The sequence below is a fragment of the Amblyraja radiata genome, chromosome 2, assembly GCF_010909765.2.
Source record: "Amblyraja radiata isolate CabotCenter1 chromosome 2, sAmbRad1.1.pri, whole genome shotgun sequence".
Taxonomy (NCBI): domain Eukaryota; kingdom Metazoa; phylum Chordata; class Chondrichthyes; order Rajiformes; family Rajidae; genus Amblyraja; species Amblyraja radiata.
In genome coordinates, this window is record NC_045957.1 from 137,037,111 (window position 1) to 137,055,703 (window position 18,593).

The 18,593-nt window shown below is 41.9% G+C and overlaps 1 protein-coding gene and 1 long non-coding RNA gene across 2 annotated transcripts in view; both read left to right on the forward strand.

The window, feature by feature from the left end:
- Positions 1–18,593, forward strand: part of gmds (GDP-mannose 4,6-dehydratase) — a 666,455-nt gene that overhangs the window by 316,791 nt on the left and 331,071 nt on the right. The gene's annotated exons all lie outside the window — the stretch shown is intronic.
- Positions 1,385–17,167, forward strand: LOC116969469. The gene is made up of 3 exons (XR_004410774.1): positions 1,385–1,556; positions 16,757–16,759; positions 17,158–17,167. It is a non-coding gene; the product is annotated as an uncharacterized LOC116969469 (long non-coding RNA).

The following is an 18,593-nucleotide window of genomic DNA, read 5'->3' on the forward strand; positions in this document are numbered from 1 at the left end:
ACGGCATTGGGCCTTTACTCGCTGGAGTTTGGAAGAATGAAGGGGGACCTCATTGAAACATACAGAATAGTGAAAGGCTTAGATGAAGTGGATGTAGAGAGGATGTTTCCACTAGTGGGGAAAATCTAGGACTAGAGGTCATAGCCTCAGAATTAAAGGACATTATTTTATGAAGGAGATGAGGAGGAATTTCTTTAGTCAAAGGGTGGTGAATCTGGAATTCTTTGCCACAGAAGGGTGTGGAGGCAAAGTCAGTGGATTTATTTAAGGCAGTGATAGATAGATTATTGATTAGTACGGGTGCCTGGGTATTGGGAGAAGGCAGGAGAATGGGGTTAGGAGGGAGAGATTAATCAGCCATGATTGAATGGTGGAGTAGACAAGATGGGCCGAATGGCCTAATTCTGCTCCTATCACTTATGAAACTGACAGTGGGTTGACGGAGAGGGAGAGGGCCTATGTGAAGTATTTGGGGAATAGACAGAAGATAATTCATTTGGGGAAATGTTTTCGAAACGTCCCAAGATGGCGGAACTGTCTTATGCTGAGAGAATGGAGCGGCTGGGCTTGTATGCTCTGGAATTTAGAAGGATGAGAGGGTATCTTATTGAAATATATAAGATTATTAAGGGTTTGTACATGCTAGAGGCAGGAAACATGTTACCAATGTTGAGGGAGTCCAGAACCAGGGACCACAGTTTAAGAATAAGGGGTAAGCCATTTGGAATGGAGATGAGGAAACACTTTTTTCACACTTTTTTGGGAGTCTGTGGAATTCTCTGCTTGCGGTTCTATGGATACTTTCAAGAGAGAGCTAGATAAGGCTCTTAAAGTTAGCGGGATATGGGGAGAAGGCAGGAACGGGGTACTGATTGAGGATGATCAGCCATGATCACATTGAATGGACATTTTTCACACAGAGAGTGGTGAATCTGTGGAATTCTCTGCCACAGAAGGTAGTTGAGGCCAGTTCATTGGCTATATTTAAAAGGGAGTTAGATGTGGCCCTTGTGGCTAAAGGAATCAGGGGGTATGGAGAGAAGGCAGGTACAGGATACTGAGTTGGATGATCAGCCATGATCATATTGAATGGCGGTGCAGGCTCGAGGGGCCAAATGGCCTACTCCTGCACCACCTATTGTCTATTGTAACCAATAAGTTGCTTTTTGGGGTAGCAATGTTCTGATTAGATGGGTAAATATTGATAAACTAAGGTATACCTTTACTTTTAAAAAAAAGTCTGCTCTGATTGTACGCCTTTCAAATGCAAGTTTTTTTAATTAATCAAAAATATGTAAGCATGAAAGGTGGTGATAAGGCACAAATACCACATTTTGTTTGGAGATTGGCCTGAAACCTAATCCACAATGTCTTATTTAGAAATAGGATTTAGAGTGATTATGCATAGTTCTTTTTTAGGTCCATAATGTCATGAATACACTTGATAAATGTAGCTTGACTACTGATCTGTTCAGGGTTAGATTAATTTAATCATCACATTCTCTTGCGATAGAGAGGCTTTGTATATGGTGCAGAAGAGACTTACCAGAATGCTGGTTTAGAGAGTACTAGCAAAATGAAAAGGTTGGATATACTTGGATTGGTTTCTCTCGAGCATTGTAGGTTGAGGGGAAACCTGAGAGAAGTATGTAAAATTATGAGAATTATGACTTTAGACTTTAGAGATATAGCGGGAAACAGGCCCTTCGGCACACCGAGTCGATGCCGACCAAGGGTCATCCCGGTACACTAACACTATCCTACACAAGAGGGACAAGTTTACAATTATTACCAAAGCCAATTAACTTGCAGAACCTGTACGTCTTTGAAGTATGGGAGGAATTCGGAGGCCCCCAAAGAAAACCCACACGGTCACAGGGAGAATGTACAAACTCCGTACAGACAACACCCATAGTCAGGATCGCACCTGTGTCTCTGGCTGGAACCATAAGGCAGCAACTCAACCGCTGCACCACTGTGCCCCCCTAATATAATTAGTGATAAGGTAGACAATCAGAACCTTTTTCCCACGATTGAAATATAAAAGACATAGCTTCAGGCTCAGAGGGGGAAAGTTTAAGGGATCGTGCAGGGCAAGTTTGTTACACAGAGTGATGGGTGCCTGGAACGTGCTGCCTGAGGTGGTGGTGGCAGCAGATACGATAGTGGCATTGAAGAGCTTTTAGATATGCAGGGACTGGAGGGGCTTGCATCATGTGCAGGCAGAGCTGATGATAAACCTGTCGACATGTTCGGCACAGCCATTGTGGCTTGTATGGCCTGTTCCTTTGCTCTACTCTGACTTATGTTTCATTAAGTTACGTTGATTTCGGGGGGTGACCCTTGTCATCTGAAAGTCAGCTCATTAGTTCACTTTTGAAACAAGGGCACATGAGATCAGGAGCCAAATGGTCTAAGTGAGATTCTGACTGAACGTTGACAAAAACAAATGCAGTTTGACTGGATTAGCAGCAATACCCCCTTCACTTTGTTGCTGATTGAGAATAATAATAATAATAATAATAATAATAACTTTATTTATAAAGCACTTTAAACACCTACAGTTCCAAAAAAGTGCTGTACATGAGAACTCATGAACAAAAAGCTATTACAAACAATTAAAGACCATTAAAATCCGTAAAACGAAGGACTATAAAAACACACTAAAAATTAAAAGACATTAAAAGCACTAAAAACAGGAGCAATGCCTCAGCCAGTGTCGAAAGCCAAAGAATAAAAATGTGTTTTTAGGGAGGATTTGAAGATGGACAGTGAGGGGGCCTGTCTGATGTGCAGCGGCAAGGTGTTCCAGAGTGCCGGAGCAGCAACAGAAAAGGCTCTATCCCCTCTGAGCTTCCGCTTAGACCTTGGTACCTCAAGGAGCAGCTGATCAGCTGACCTGAGGCACCGGGCAGGAGCATATAGGTGGAGCAGCTCAGAGAGGTAAGGCGGGGCGAGCCCATTCAACGATTTAAAAACAAATAAAAGAATTTTGAAATGAACTCGAAAGTGCACTGGGAGCCAGTGTAGGGAGGCCAAAATTGGCGTAATGTGCTCCCTCTTTCGAGTTCCAGTCAAAAGGCGAGCGGCAGCATTTTGAACAAGCTGGAGACGAGCCAATGAAGCTCGTGCGACTCCAGAGTAGAGTGCGTTACAGTAATCCAGCCTAGATGTAATAAAGGCATGGATTACTGTTTCAAAATGCTCCCGCTCGAGAATGGGCTTCACCTTTGCCAGCTTCCTTAGGTGAAAGAAGCTGGACTTAACCACCGCGCCTATTTGTTTGTCTAGTTTAAAATCACCGTCCTAAAACCCAGGTTCAAGACGGTTGGCTTTACAGACAATGCCAGTGGACCCAAGTCAACAAAGGGAGGTTCACGGCAGCCATTGGGGCCAAACAAAATCACCTCTGTCTTCTCTTCATTAAGTCCCAGAAAGTTTAAGGCCATCCAGGACTTAATGTCCTCAAGAATAGATTGATTGTGCAATAATTAGCAAGAATGGGTTGGTCATGCGTTTTGTGAGTCAGATATACTTGATCAATTTTCCTTAGTGGAGATGCTAGATGTTATAGCTGTGTCTCTGTGCTGTTAGTTCAGACCACTGCATTACTGTTCAGTAATGTAACAATATACCTGCATTTCTGTGTCTCTGTTACTGGTACGACAGGTACCAAAAACCAAAATACTTTTATTTTCTTCCACTGTATAATTTATTCACTCCTTCTCTGAGGGACTCATGTTTTCTTTCTTTTTCTACCAACACAAGGTTTCACAATATAATTTAATCCCTTGCTTATTTATTCAAGTTATTTTCTCATTATCGTTGTTCCCTTGCCAAATTCCAACACCGCCCTAATCTCTGCTCAACTACTCTTTTGGCAATATTATAAGTCTCTTGCTTTATATAATACTAGACTAAGTGGGACCCGTTGGGTCCCATGTTCACACGGGAGGGCTGGTCCCCCAACGCAATATTCCACCTCTCCGCCAATTCCAATATTGGCGGCCAGTGGGAGGGTGGGGGCTTTCTGGAGCGCTAGTATGGGTGTTATGGGCTGAAGGGACTGGTTTCCAGAGGGCTAGTATGGACATTGTGGGCCAAATGGATTCTTGGGGTGGCAGCTCAGTCAGTCAAGCCTGATGTGCTGGCAGCTCACTCTCACTCACAGCTGGTGGGCTAGCAGTTAACACGGCTATTCCTTGAAATTCCATTTCAAGCAGGGTGCAAGGCCACCAAATTCAAGTGCAGTTTCCGACCACATCAAGCAGGGTGCAAGGCCACCAAATTCAAGTGTAGTTTCATACCACTTCAAGCAGGGTGCAAGGCCACCAAATTCAAGTGCAGTGTCATACCATTTCAAGCAGGATGCAAGGCCACCAAATTCAAATGCAGTTTCATACCATTTCATGCTGGGTGCAAGGCCACCACATTCAAATGCAGTTTCATACCATTTCAAGCAGGGTGAAACCACCATAAAACCACACAAAACACCACATAAACACCACACTCACAGTTCAGTAGACATTCAGTGTGTTCAGTTGATTCATAGCTCAGACAGAGTCGTGACCTCTCCCTCCCCCATCTTGCAGAAACTGAGCCACACCCACACTTCTGGGTTTTATAATCCCTCCCACCGGAAGGGGCATGGCCTTCATGGCGTGATTGACAGGAGAGAGAATCTCAACTTTTTTAAACACTAATAACACTTTTATTTTTCATTGATGGGAATAATCCTCTGCACTTGGTTTTATCTAAAATCAATATACAGTGTAAACAGGAAGTTGTCAAGTTTAGACTTTTAATCATTTTTTATTTCAAACCAACCACCACCAACAACCATTTGCAGTCCTTTATTTCAAACCAACCACCAACAACAACCATTTGCAGTGCTTTATTTCAAACCAACCACCATTTGCTGTGCTTTATTTCAAACCAACCACCACCAACCACCATTCGCTTTGCTTTATTTCAAACCAACCACATTTTCATTTTCAAACCACTTTAAGGACACTCAAGGCAAGTAAAACCACACTCACCGTTTAGTAGACGTGTGTTCAGTGTTATTCACAGCTGAGACTGAGAGACCTGACACTCGCTCCCCCATCTTGCAGAGACTGACTGAGGCACTCAGCACTTCCGGGTTTTATAGTCCCTCCGGAAGGGGCGTGGCCTTCAGGAGAGAGAATTTCAACATTTTTTAAACACTAATAACTCTTTTATTTTTCATCGATGGGAAAAATCCACGTCCTCTACAGCGGAGGGGCACTCTGAGTAAGATGGCCAAAACTCACAGCCGTAAGTGGCAGCGTTTTTTCTAAAATCAATATACAGATCAACAGGAAGTGATCAAGATCAGACTTTTAGTAATATGGACTACATTATTCATATTTTGTGAGCTGGAGTTGGATTTTTTTTAATCTTACGGGGATGTCATTTATAGGTGGAATATATATTTGTTGCAAATTGTGAGTTATTTTTGCAAACTAGTTATTTTGTTAAAGGTTTGTCATTCAAAGATCTGAGATGTTTTCTCTGCAGGCCTGAGCTATAGGGAGAGGTTGGGCAAGCTGGGAATATATCCCTTAGAGCATAGGAGAAAGAGAAGTGATCTTATCGAGGTGTAGAAAATCATGAGGGTAATAGATAGGGTAGAAGAGTATTTTACCCAAAGTAGGGGAATCAAGAAGCAGAGGTCATAGGTTTACAGTCAGAGAAGAAAGATTTAATAGGAATCTGAGGGATATTGTCTCACACAATATGGTGGGTATAGGGAATTAGCTGCCAGAGGAGTTAATTGAGGCCAAACGTAGAAACTTTAACAACATTTAATAGACATTTGGACAGGTAGACACAAAATGCTGGAGTAACCTACTGGGACAGGCAGCAAGTCAAGTCAAGATTATTTGTCACATACAGCACCTCTGGAGGGAAGGAATGGGTGACATTTCGGGTCTTTTTCAGACTGATACATGGATAAGAAAGGTTTAGAGGGATATGGACCAAACACGAGCAGATGGGACCAGTGTAGATGGGGCATCTTGGTCAGCATGGGCAAGCTGGGCCGAATGGCCTGTTTCTGTACTGTATGACTCGATGACTCTGATCAGTTTTGCTTTTGGGCACATGTGCCAATGTAACATGTTTATGAATCGTCCTGTATACTTTGGCATCATTCAGTGTTGGAATGTTCAACTACTGCAAATGGGCAGGTTTAAAAAGAAACTCATTGGTAGGAATGATTTGTATATTTAATCAGAACATTAGTCCCATTCTGCCAAGAGATGTAATCAGCCCCGAATGAAGTGTGATACAAGTAAAAAAGAAATATTAGTCTCTTTAAAAGACATCATTGTAAATATCAATTATTAAATGTACATAATATTTTTGGACTAAGTAATAAGCAGCACTTGTTACAACAAATGCCCTCCGTATTGAATGTCAAGAAAGAATATCTTGTTACTAAAAATACCAAGGCATTTCTTTTTTAAGCATTTGGAAAAGAGTTCAGTACTTTATCTTCACACGTGCAGTTAGAATGTTTCCAATAAAAGGCTGTGCTCAACTTATCAGGTTTCTAATAGGTTTACAACTTTTTTTTATCTGCAATGATCTGTCTCACCAATTTTGTTTACTTTGTCCAGTCATTTATTTTTTATATGAAATAACAAAGAGGTCGTATGCCAGTCATGGGATCTTATTTCTAAAATTGGCGATTACTTCAGTCAAGAGAAACTTTTGGGGTACCTCATTTAGAAAAGTGATTCATCTTTCTGAGATGTCCTGATATGGCTACTGAAGAAAGGATCTGAAATTCATTTCACAGTCGTGCACTTTTGCCACTCTCTTTGGGACTTCTCTCTTTGGCCTGGGCTTAATTGCAGGACTGATATAAACAAGAAGCTTAGTGTGAAACTCTCTACAGGCAGCTGGAGGTGAACTGGCAGCGCAGACAGAGATCAGGTTTAGAGGAATGGGTACAACTGCGTGGTTTTATACCTTTATACAAGTACATTTGTGTAATGAGCATGCGTATCTGACTAAAGCACTGGAAACATTAAAACAGCTAAAGGAAGAAAGAGAATATCCCTCATGCTTCATTACGTTATTTGACTTTATGTTCAGGAAAATAAAATTGCAGCAGAATTGTAGCCATAATTGAATAATTTGAAAATACCTATGGCAGAATAATTGGGGAAAAACAAAGCTTTTCCTCATGTATTTATAGACCTTTTAAACATGTCCTGAAATCTATAGAGAACACTTATTTTCTATTTTATTGTGCCCTGGTGTTTGTGGATGATCAGCCATGATCACAATGTATGGCGGTGCTAGCTCGAAGGGCCAAATGGCCTCCTCCTGCACCTAATTTCTATGATTTTTTTAATGAATACCTGAATGCAAAACACAGCATTGTTTAAGAATAGGTAACATTCTTTTGGTCATTTAGAATGTTTTATAAAAATGACATGGCCATATAATGTATAGTGTTTTTCCTTCATCTTAACCTTAGTTATTGCAGTTTAAATTTTTTTTTTTTTAATTTACTCAAATCCATGGCAGAATGTGAAATCATTTCTTGACACATTTTTTTTCTAATTTTGGGGGCACAATTCCATGCATCTAATAACTATAAAATTATTTCTCAGAGTGTCTCAATGGGTCAGGTGCAGCATCTGTGGTGAGAAATAATAAGGGAAAAAGTTGACGTTTCAAATCGAGACCCTTTTCCACTGGACTGAAAGAGTAGAGGGGAGAAAACCAGTATAAAGAGGGGAGGAAGGTGTGGGGAACAAAAGCTGGCATGCAACAGGTGGATCTAGGTGATAATTGCCGGAATGACGGATTTCCCCATTTACTGGTGTCCTCACTGGCACACCCCATCACTCTCTCCCTCTCACTGACAAACTCCACTCCTCTTTTGCTCACTGACGCATTCTCTCTCCCTCATTGGGACTCTCCACAAACCACCCCTCCCCTTCTCCCCTCCTCGCCCCTTCCCTCTCACTGACGCAATCCTTCTCTCTCTCCGACACACTCCATCTCTGCCTCACTGACGCATTCCAAGTGTCCTAGTGTCACTGCCATACTCCATCTCTCTCCATCTTGCCGTTACAATCCATCTCTCACTGTCACACTCCATATCTCACACATTCCCTCTATCACTGACACTCCATCTTTATCTCTCAATTGCACACTAGGAATAGACGGTAATGGGATATGGGTGAAATGCAGGCAGGTGGAACTAGTGTAGATAGGGTATCTTGGATGCCATGGACAAGTTGGACTGAATGGCCTGTTTCCGTGCCATTTGACTCTAACTTCAGATTGTTGTGTCTCAGCTGTAAAATGATATTGTGTTTTCAAATATGAACGTCCCTGCAGAATCACAGAGTAGCTCTTATTACACAAACAGTACATACCTCAATTCTATGGTATGATTGGAGCTATTATGGCTGTCATCACATAGTAACTCGAGAAATTAAGCTTTGTAGAGACACAATAATGTAGTCTGAAGTTCAATTGAACATAATGTAACACTGGTTATTGTGTTAAATATTGTATGTGCAATCTTTGAGAATGCGCTTTGTATACTTGCCCTTAAACCATCATCACTGCAAGGCTCCATGGACAAGAAGCTAACACACCAAAGCAAATGTTTGCCAAGTAATATTTTGCAGAATTAGTTTCCTAAATATGATACTAATTGGCTTAAATCTTCCATATTTACCAATTTATCGCTTGTGCTCTTAGCTAATCTCAACCAAAATGTCCTCTCTAACCTGTCTTGAATTTAAACAATGTAAGGGAGGAAAAAGAGTTTCCATGTAAGCTCCCCAGAGTAATCAGGCACTATTGTTTACAGTTGCTAGTTTAACCACCAGTAGTCATAAAATTGACAAGCAATTGTTTCTATTGCCACTTGTAATAAACAATGTAACATAAAACTGAGTGGGTTTTTTTTGCAAATAACAAAATAAACATTGCCTTGAAATTACCTTTATTTTAGAAAGTACTGCAGAAAAAATAACCTCATGAATGTGTGTTTTAAACTCTTTAGCCCCTAACCCCTTTTTGCTCATTGACACAATTGTCTTTATAATGTGATTTTCTATACCATGGGGTTTCTGAAGAACACACAATTGCATCACTGCAGAACTACCTGTGTTCTTTTTGTTTGATTGAAAACAAATATTCAAGTACACAATTAGCTGACGCAAAAAGGTATCTACTGATTTATTTGCAAAACAGATCACGTGCTCATTGCATTTAAAACAAGGACTTACATTTCTCAATCAATCGTCAAAGATAGATCTCACAAATCAGAGAGATTGAGTTGGGGAGGCTGCATTTGGAGTATTGTACTCAGTTTTTGTCACCCTGCTATAGGAAGGATGTTGTTAAGTTGCAAAGAGTGCAGAGAAGATTTATGAGGATGTTACCGCTAGGGGAATCAAGGAACAAGGGATATATGTTTAAGGTGAGAGGCAAAAGATTCAATAGGAACCTGAGGGGCAACGTTTTCACATGAGAGTGGTGGGTACATGGAATGAGCTGCCAGAGGAGGTAGTTGAGGCAGGTACTAAACCAATATATTATAAAATAAAATTGGATATGTACATGGTTAGGAAAGGTTTAGTGTGAAATGGGCCAAATACAGGCAGTTGGGACTAGTGTAGGCAAGGCATTTTTTGCCGGCGTGGCTAGTTGGCCCGAAGAGCCTGATTACCTGTTGCATGACTCTGTGACTCTATTCATGTTCAAAGAGGCATTGGTAGTTATGTGATTATGGTTGGGGGACCATCCTAGATGTATAATAAAAAAACTGCTGGAGGAAGTCAGCGGATTGGGTAGTATCTGTGGATGGAAGGGATAGGTGACTTTTCAGGTTGGGACCTTTCTTCAGACTGATGGAATGAGGGAAGTGGGAGAAAACTGGAAAAGAGAGGTGACGATGGGGCAAAGTCTGGCAAATAATTGGTGGATACTGGTGAAGAGGGTGATTGGGCTCCAAATATGATATGGTTTTACCTTTGGTTGTCTCTATCAGCCTATGAGTGTGGGGACATCTCCAATCTGGAAAGGCGCTAAACTTAAAAGAGGACCTCCTCCTGTTCCTCATTGCTGTAGTCCTACTGGTGGAGTTGAAGGCTTTTTATTGCCTTCATGGGGGAATGAATGGTTGCATGTTATTAGTGGGGTGTGCACAGAAGGTACCACAAAAGGTGGGGTTTGGGGTGTGTAGATAGAGTAATAATGTATACTAGACTAAGTGGGACCCGTTGGGTCCCTGTCACACGGGAGGCCTGGTCCCCCAATGCAAATCGTTCCCCCAACGCAATATTCCACCACTCACCCATAGCCCCCAACTGCGCAGGCACGACTCATTTCCCCTCATCCCCAGCACTCCCTCCCCCTCCTCTTCATCCTTCCCTCTTCTCTCCCCTCTCCTCCCCTCCCCCAATCCCTCCCTCACCTCTCCCTCTCTCTCCTTTCCCCTACCGTCAGTCACTCCCTCCCTCCCTCTATAACTCTCCCCTCCCTACCCCTCTCCCAACCCTCTATCCCCCACCTCCCCACTCCTCCCCTCCCCCTATCCCCCCACTATCCCTCCTGACGTCCCCCACTGCCCTCCTCTCCCTCTATTCCCCACTCCCTACCTCCTCTCCCTCTATTCCCCCTCCTCCCCAGAATTTCCCTCCCCCTCCTATTCACCCTCCCTCTTATTTCCCCTCTCCTCCTCCCATCCCCCAATCCCTCCCTCACCTCTCCCTCCCTCTCCTTTCCCCTCCCCTCCCTTCCCACTCTCCTCCTCCCCTCGCCCAATCCCTCCCTCACCAATCCCTATATTTGCTGTGGGCCACATCCTCCAGCGGCTGCGGCTGTGGTTGTGGTTGTGGCTGTGCCCTCCGGCAACTGTGACCATCCACTCCGGCCGCTGCTGACCAACTGAGGCGCCGGACAACGCCGGGCCAGGCTGGCGCCGCCGGTGACTGACAGCGGACGCGGCCAATCTGCGCATGTGCGGTTTTTAAGATTTTTAAACCGTAATAACTTTTAAAATATACCATGGATCGGAACAAAACTTGTTGCACTTGCAGCACATGAGAATGGTGAGTAAGGTGGTGAAATATTGTAGCGCTATCATGTACTGTATTTCAGCAAATAGAAAAACAACGCAAACCGGAAGATAACAAGATATTTGGTTATATAATATAGATGATCAATAATTTGTTTCAGAAGTATACTTGTGAAGGCACATTTATCCAGCCACAGGAGATTAGTGTTTTAGTTCTATGCAGCTCGATCTGACATGCCTTGTTGATGCAATTCCGGCATTGCTCTGTCAACCAGGGACAATTGACTTTGGGGTGTTCTCTCTTATGTCCACTCTGGCAGATATCACTTTCAATGTAACCAAACTTTGGCACTGCTCAAAACAATGCACATGAGATAGATTTTATTGAGTTCCTTCAAGGAATGGAGGAAAATATGAAAATGGAAAGGTTGCGGGAGATAATTCCAGATAATTCCAGATTCTGGGCACCTGAAAGCTTTCTTGTCATTGGTGAAATGATTAGGATCTTTTTGAGAAGCAATGAAACGATTGGGATAAGGATTGTGCATGAGGCCGTACAGGTATAGCTGTCTGAAGAAGGGTTTCGGCCCTAAACGTTGCCTAGTTCCTTCACTCCATAGATGCTGCTGCACCCGCTGAGTTTCTCCAGCATTTTTGTGTACTTTCGATTTTCCAGCATCTGCAGTTCCTTCTTAAACACAGGTGTAGCTGTTATCAGGCAACTGTACCGTCCTCTCATCAGCTAGAGTGCGGCCCCAACCTACCATCTAGCTCATCGGAGACCTTTGAACTATCTTTCATCTTGCGGTCAATAATATACCCTTTATCCAGTATCAATAAAAAAGCTTTTCACGTACCTTGGTACATGTGACAATAATAAACTAAACTAAACCAGCATACAGATTTCAGAATGGTAAGATTGGAGAAGTTCATCATAAAGGCAGGTAATGTCTGGTGCTTCAATGTTAGTTATATAATAATGCGTGCAGCAGTTGGGGGATTTTCCATTCCAAGTATGTTCCTTGCTTTTAGTCCCCTCTCTACTGTAGATTTAAAGATTTGTGCAATCAGTAATTAAAGATCACAATTGTACAAGGAAATAAGTTTAGTACTTCAAGATGCAACTTTTGTTTTATTTCTCATATAAACTAAGGCCACATCATATAGGTAGACATGGCTTTGAAAGAAAATGAAAAATGTCTCACATTGAATTGATTAAGCTAATATAATTATTATAATCTGTGCAATTACTGGGAAAATGTTTGTTAATTTAGTGTTGATAGTTAATAAAATGTTTTCCAATTAAATGCAAAGTTGTAGACTGACTAGGATAAAGAATCACAAACTTGTGCCTGGTCATTTTTCTAAAATCCATGTTTTCCTATCCACTCCACTACACTAACTTGGCAATATACTGATGAATTTGGGATATATTTGTACTCCGTAGTGTTTTAATGACTCGGTAGTAATCAAACTGAAGAATATTAACGTTACCATTTTACGCATCCAAAAGACGTGCTGGATTTTAGGTTACTTGGCCCCTGTAAATTGCCCCTGGTATGTAGTGAGTGGATAAGAAAGTGTAGCGACATGGAGCTGGTGTGAATACATGATTAATGGTCAGCATGGTTGTGATACCATCAAGGGCCAGTTCCATACTGTATCTCTAAACAAACTAAAAATCGTTCAAAAATTACTTTGATTAAATGCTGATTAAACTGCCAGTTTATCCCAGAAGAGCACCCTGTCTTTCTGTCATTTCATTAGTTGCTGATTAGTGTTACAGTGTGCACCTAAGGTCACTACGAATTTCACTGCGACCACCCAAACTTGTTTTTGTACGACTTACAATCATCAGAGGGAAGATCGTTCTCAGTGGATTTGCAAGGTTAATATAGAAACATAGAAAATAGGTGCAGAAGGAGGCCATTCGGCCCTGCGAGCCAGCACCGCCATTCATTGTGATCATGGCTGATCGTCCCCTATCAATAACCCGTGCCTGCCTTTCCCCCATATCCCTTGATTCCACTAGCCCCTAGAGCTCTATCTAACTCTCTCCTAAATCCATCCAGTGATTTGGGCTCCACTGCCCTCCGTGGCAGGGAATTCCACAAATTCACAACTCTCTGGGTGAAAAAGTTTTTTCTCACCTCAGTCTTAAATGGCCTCCCCTTTATTCTAAGACTGTGGCCCCTGGTTCTGGACTCGCCCAACATTGGGAACATTGTTCCTGTATCTAGCTTGTCCAGTCCTTTTATAATTGTATATGTTTCTATAAGATACCCCTCATCCTTCTAAACTCCAGTGAATACAAGCCTAGTCTTTTCAATCTTTCCTCATGTGACAGTCCCGCCATCCCAGGGATCAATCTCGTGAACCTATGCTGCACTGCCTCAATCACAAGGATGTCCTTCCTCAAATTAGGAGACCAAAACTGTAGACAATACTCCAGATGTGGTCTTACCAGAGCCCTATACAACTGCAGACGAACCTCTCTACTCCTATACTGAAATCCTCTTGTTATGAAGGCCAACATTCCATTAGCTTTCTTCACTGCCTGCTGTACCTGCACACCAACTTTCAGTGACCGGTGTACAAGGACACCCAGGTCTCGCTGCACCTCCGCCTTACCTAACCTAACCCCATTGAGATAATAATCTGCCCCCTTGTTTTTGCCACCAAAGTGGATAACCTCACGTTTATCTATATTATACTGCATCTGCCACGCATCTGCCCACTCACTCAACCTGTCCAGGTCACTCTGCAACCTCCTAACATCCTCTTCACAGTTCACACTGCCACCCAGCTTTGTTTCATCTGCAAACTTGCTAGTGTTGCTCCTAATTCCCTCTTCCAAATCATTAATATATATGGTAAACTGTTGCGGCCCCAACACCGAGCCTTGCGGCACTCCACTCGCCACAGCCTACCATTCTGAGAAGGACCCGTTCACTCCTACTCTTTGCTTCCTGTCTGCCAACCAATTTTCTATCCATGTCAACACCCTACCCCCAATAATATGTGCTCTAATTTTAGTCACCAGTCTCCCGTGCGGGACCTTATCAAAGGCTTTCTGAAAGTCTAGATACACTACATCCACTGGCACCCCTTCATCCATTTTACTTGTCACATCCTCAAAAAATACCAGAAGATTAGTCAAGCATGATTTCTCTTTCATAAATCCATGTTGACTTAGACTAATCCTTTTACTGCTATCTAAATGCCCCATTATTACCTCTTTAATAATTGACTCCAGCATCTTTCCCACCACCGAAATCAGGCTAACTGGTCTGAAAGAACAACTAGATACAGTTCTTGTAGAGTTCTAACAAGATAGGGGGTGTTGTGGATAATGAAGAGGATTTCCAAAGTCTACAGAGTGATTTAGGCCATTTGGAAGAATGGGCTGAAAGATGGCAGATGGAGTTTAATGCTGATAAATGTGAGGTGCTACACCTTGACAGGACAAATCAAAATAGGACGTATATGGTAAATGGTAGGGAATTGAAGAATGCAGTTGAACAGAGGGATCTGGGAATAATCGTGCATAGTTCCTTGAAGGTGGAATCTCATATAGATAGGGTGGTAAAGAAAGCTTTTGGTATGCTAGCCTTTATAAATCAGAGCATTGAGTATAGAAGCTGGGATGTAATGTTAAAATTGTACAAGGCATTGGTGAGACCAAATCTGGAGTATGGTGTACAATTTTGGTCGCCCAATTATAGGAAGGATGTCAACAAAATAGAGAGAGTACAGAGGAGATTTACTAGAATGTTGCCTGGGTTTCAACAATTAAGTTACAGAGAAAGGTTGAATAAGTTAGGACTTTATTCTCTGGAGCGCAGAAGGTTAAGGGGGGACTTGATAGAGGTCTTTAAAATGATGAGAGGGATAGACAGAGTTGATGTGGACAAGCTTTTCCCTTTGAGAATAGGGAAGATTCAAACAAGAGGACATGACTTCAGAATTAAGAGACAGAAGTTTAGGGGTAACATGAGGGGGAACTTCCTTACTCAGAGAGTGGTAGCGGTGTGGAATGAGCTTCCAGTGGAAGTGGTGGAGGTAGGTTCATTGGTATCATTTAAAAATAAATTGGATAGGCATATGGATGAGAAGGGAATGGAGGGTTATGGTCTGAGTGCAGGCAGGTGGGACTAAGGGAAAATAATTGTTCGGCACGGACTTGTAGGGCCGAGATGGCCTGTTTCCGTGCTGTAATTGTTATATGGTTATATGGTTACAGTTTGCACACCAAACATCAGCCACCGATTTACACAAATCTTACCTTAAACCCATTTTTTTATTCTCATCAAATTCTTCTCAGCTCCTCTCAGATTCTACCACTCACAGCCACATTATGGGAAATTTGCAGAACCAGCCAGCTTGCACATACTTGGGAGATGGGAGGACACTGAAGGACCCTGATGAAACCCGTGGTGCCATAGGGAGTAGGTGCAAACTCCACATAAACACCAGTCAGGCGCTGTAAGACTGTGGTTCTACTGGCTGTGCAACTGTGCTGCCCAATTTTATTGCAGATGATTTAATTTCTTATTTGTTTCCATAAGCCTCCATTTTTGGGGAAGTTGATGAACACTCATTTTGTTTTGACTATTGGGGGAATATTTTAATTTTGAAATGTGCCAGGTTATCTAACAGCAGGCACCACATCTGTTGGTAAGCATGGCATTAGTTAGTGGTTTCTTTTATTTAAGACTCCGACTGGTTCTGCAGTGCAAAGGTTAATATTTATTTCATGGTGCTGAGCCATTTTACATTTAAAGTGGGAGGATATTATTCTGTCAGATGAATGGTAATTATTAACTAGTGGCTTAACAGATAATTTCGGACAGCTGTAAGCCAGCAAGTAAATTGCTAACTTCAATTTACACATTAAACTGCAATCAGCTCTTTGGTCAGGTTACCCTAGGCAGTCTCGTTTAATGTGTCATTATTCAATGCTTAAATCAGTGCAGACTGCAGTTCTCATAATTTAACTTATTTGGATATATTTGTAATTAATAGCGTGTAACAGTAGTGGACTCGAGCAATCTAAGGCATTGGAGCTTGGGAACATTAACTGATAGGCATGACATAAAATGCTGAACGTTCAGATTATTAGCATTTTTTACTAACGTTATCACATGATAGTTGGAGGACTGTAATGGCAAGACTTGGCAATACGTTATGATACGCACAGAACTCAATGCTAATATCTCCTGTTTTTAAATTCCCAGCCTTATTTGGCCACTTCAACTACTTTCAGACCCCTGAAGGTTGCCAAGAATCTCAGGGTAAAATGCCACTTTGGTGAAGACATGAGTAGATTAACAGTCACAGAAAGACTTAAAGCTTTTTTTTCAATTTGCTGTTAATCCTTGAAATCTTTTTGGTGCATGTGAAAAGTCTTGTGTTGATACCCTGGGATATTTTTTATCATATTCATAGGGCTGGATTTTTGGTCCTGTTTATACAATAGCTTCGAAGATAAGGACCCCAAGATATACTGCGTGTCACCCTTGTTGTTTGGTGACTCATGACGCTGAAATATTTCTAATGGCAGCCAATGTTTATTCACACATTTATAGCGCAAGGTATTCAAGCGTGTTAGCATGACCAAAGTTAGCACATAACAGCTCATAAGGCTAAGATTTGTTTAACAGGACCAAATTGAAGCATGTTGTTTCAGCTAGAGCTGGGCGCCAGATTTTCAAGCTTGTTAGCATGAGCAATGTTAACAAATAACAGACACATGTAGAGCTCATAAGACTAAGATTTGATTTAACAGTGACAAATTAGAGCATATTGCTTCAGCTAGAACTGGTAAAGTTAAGTTCCAGGATTTGATGGAAGATGGGGTTGGACAGGCTAGATGCAGGAAGATTGTTCCCGATGTTGGGGAAGTCCAGGACAAGGGGTCACAGTTTAAGGATAAAGGGGAAATCCTTTGGGACCGAGAAAAGCATTTTTCACACAGAGAGTGGTGAATCTCTGGAACTCTCTGCCACAGGAGGTAGTTGAGGCCAGTTCATTGGCTATATTTAAGAGGGTGTTAGATGTGGCCCTTGTGGCTAAAGGGATCAGGGGGTATGGAGAGAAGGCAGGTACAGGATACTGAGTTGGATGATCAGCCATGATCATATTGAATGGCGGTGCAGGCTCGAAGGGCCGAATGGCCTACTCCTGCACCTATTTTCTATGTTTCTATGTTTCTATAGGAAGCTTACTATCACTGTTAGCACGTTACATTGAAGAGATGATCAAATAATTCCAATTTTATCGTTAGCCATTGTTACATTCATAGAACAATGGTGTGTGTGTTTTAGACAGTTTTTTTTAAGTTGTTAAAATCCTAAGGGAATTGCCGAAGAACTTTGTCTTGATTTAAAGGTTTCTGCGCCAGCCAGTTGCTGCTAGACAATGGAGGAAAGGTAGACATTTTGTGGAGTGTAGCATCGCAGTGAAAATGAATATAAGACACAAAATGTGGGAGATGCCCCTCACGGAGAAGGAAAGAAAGGTGGGGGAGAAAGAAAGGTTCAAGCAGGAGGACATATAAACCAAGAATGAGCAAAGGAAGAATTCTCCTGCATGGGGCTCAGTCTCACTAAGAAATATTGTACATGCTGCAGTAAAAACTTTAATCTCAGAGGAGGAGGAGGAGGAGGTAGTGCATTGCTAGTGGAAGCAGGTCACCAGTCACAAATTTTATATATCAGTTTGGAACTTTTGTATCAGGGAGGTCACTAATGCAGTCTGGTCACAGTAGACTGAATGATTACATTTCATGCCAGAGAGTGGCAGGTAAATCAAGCAGGGATTTCCAATGATTCCAAGCATTCCAAAGGTGCAGGGTCGGCTGTGTAATGTACCATTACAAGATTACAGTCCTTAAAATTGCAACTGGTGAATGGCCAACTGGTCAATGAGTGGTAATGTGAGAGCACCCATGAGGTAATTGAAAATTCTAAAAACTGGACTGGGTCACTTTGGTCGGTTGGGCCGAAGGGCCTGTTTCCACACTATATCACTCTATGACTCTAAGCTAAAAATCTGAGACAAAATGCTAGAAACACCAGGCAGGTCAGACAACATCTGAAGAATGAGATATTGAGTTAAAATTTCAGGTTGAAGACCTTTCTCATAACTTTATTTGTTTGCGTGTTTGAGTCTGTTTGTTTTGGCCAAATTAAACACCATGACAGTCTGCGTATGATCCAGTCAAAGAAAATACTATTCATGAATACAATCAAGCCGTCCATATTGCTTGGAAAAAGGGTACTGCATCTAGTCAAAGATATAACATCATTTTGAAGCTGATCACTAAAGCTCTTCAAGTTCTAATCTTTATACATTAACCAGCCTTTTATTTGGAATGCCCGGAAAATTAGCATCACATGCATCGCGCAAAATTTGATTTGTTGCACCATGCTCAAGAAAACTGTTTTTGTAGTTGCAATAGCAAAAAGTCATCATTAACTGAAGTAAGAAGATTGGACAAAGGGAAATAATT